Raw genomic sequence first — 1,877 nt, forward strand, 5'->3', positions numbered from 1 at the left:
GCTGCCAGATATCCAACAGCTCTGCAGCAAGGGTGGGCTCAGATGTTGCAAAGCAGGTTCCAAAGAAGCATGGTGCACTGATCCCTCCATACGAGATCAGACCTCTTGGTGGGCCAGACCATAGTTTGCCAGCCCCTGTTCCTGAGCATCTTTGTCTGCACACCTGCTTTGATGATTTTTTCAGATTGCTGCAGAGAGAGAGGATGTTGGAATGCTTCTTCCCACTTACATGCCTTGTTAGTTGCTCTCAACAAGCCTGAGAATTATCAAAGATCAAGGTCAAGCTGAACCACAAGTTATGCAAGCAACTACTTAGGCCCCAAAGGCAGCACGGGGGGGAGGGGGAGTGCTGGACCCGATGATCCGTAAGGTCCCTTCCAGGCCCTTACATCTATGAAACTCAAGGTTGGAGTATGACACGTACACATAGCAAACTTTCCATGATTTTTCCTGGGAACAGGGTCAAACTAACAGATTTACAGATACCCAGATCACCTGTTTATCCTTTTAAAATATTGTCACAACATTAGATTTTCCTGTCTTCTGGAATGACTCCAGGATTTGTTACAAATTGCTCTCTCTTCCCAATCTTTTGCTCTTAGTATTATTTTCTATGACTTTATTGTGCATCTTTTTCAGGCCAAGAATTATAATTTGCAGGCTCAGGGTCCCAAACTGCTGTGAGGGAAAAATGAAAGAGGAAGGGTACTGCTATCAGTTGGAGAGTTTGGGTCATCACATTCTGCTGTGATTCCTCATATATTGGTAAATAACCACATAAACATGAGCTCCTAGTGCGATGCTACAGGTAAGAGGATGAACATGGTCCTTGGACATTTGAGCAAGGAATATTAAAAAGGAGTAGTAGGACAGTGGTATTACCTCTTCATATGGCATTAGTGAAAACATTCATGACTTAGAGTGACGCCCCTGACCCAACAGACATTCACTGTTGGGTCCAGCAGGTGGGGAATCAAGCTCCACTTTGGAGCCAATCCAGAAGGAATTACCTGTCTACAGCTTCTGTCCCCTAGTTCCCCCCCCCCCCACCCCAACTCCTATGTTGTTTGCAGGATGGGAAAGGGGAGAGTTAATTTGTCATGTGATCAGGCACTTTTAAACCGCTCAACAGCCGTGCACTTCTGTCAGGGCATGACTGCAGGGCATTTTCAAGGGGCTGATTGCATGACAAATGTCACTTCTGTCAGCACCCTAAGTGAATAATAGTTCTGCTGTTGGCCCACCACCATCCCCTTAAAAAAACAGATATAGAAAAACTGGGAAGGTTTGTGTGAAAAGAAACAAAAATGAACTGAGGTTAGGAAAACATGACATCACAAAAAGCTAAAGAGGCTCAATATATTTTAATTATTCAACAAAAGATAAGAGGTGACTGGATCACAGTCTGGGAGTACCTACTTGGGGGAAAGATTCCTAACAGTAGAGAGATCTTTAATCTAGCAGAAGAAGCATAACAAGATCCAAGGGCTAGAAGCAGATGCCAAACAAATTCAAATTAGAAATGAAATGAAGTTTTTTAACAGTGAAGGTAATTAATCACTGATGCAATTTCTCAAGAGAGAGGGGGGGATACTTCATCACTTGAGGCTTTTAATCAAGACTGGAGCTTTTCCCAAAAGCTGCACTGTAATTCAAGCAGAGGTTATGGGCTCAATTCAGAAATGACTGGATGAGGTTCTATGGCCTGTGTTATACAGGACACCAGGCAAGATGGTTTTCTTCTGGCATTAAAAATCTATGAGCTGTGATTATTTAGACTGTTAATCATATGGGGAAGAAATGCTTTGAAAGAGCTTTTATGACACTGGAGCTAGAGAGCTGGAGTTAGCAAGATAGGGTATCTAGATGTCTGCATG

At 43.2% G+C, this 1,877-nt stretch overlaps 1 long non-coding RNA gene across 1 annotated transcript in view; it reads right to left on the reverse strand.

Annotated features, from left to right (window-relative positions):
- Positions 1-38: 38 nt before the first annotated feature.
- The window catches only part of LOC102380099, a 13,997-nt gene continuing 12,158 nt past the window's right edge, over positions 39-1,877 (reverse strand). The window contains exon 5 of the long non-coding RNA XR_324296.2: positions 39-188. This is a non-coding gene — a long non-coding RNA (uncharacterized LOC102380099). The remainder of the gene's footprint in view (positions 189-1,877) is intronic.

This window comes from Alligator sinensis, unplaced genomic scaffold (assembly GCF_000455745.1).
Source record: "Alligator sinensis unplaced genomic scaffold, ASM45574v1 scaffold93_1, whole genome shotgun sequence".
In the NCBI taxonomy this organism is placed as follows: domain Eukaryota; kingdom Metazoa; phylum Chordata; order Crocodylia; family Alligatoridae; genus Alligator; species Alligator sinensis.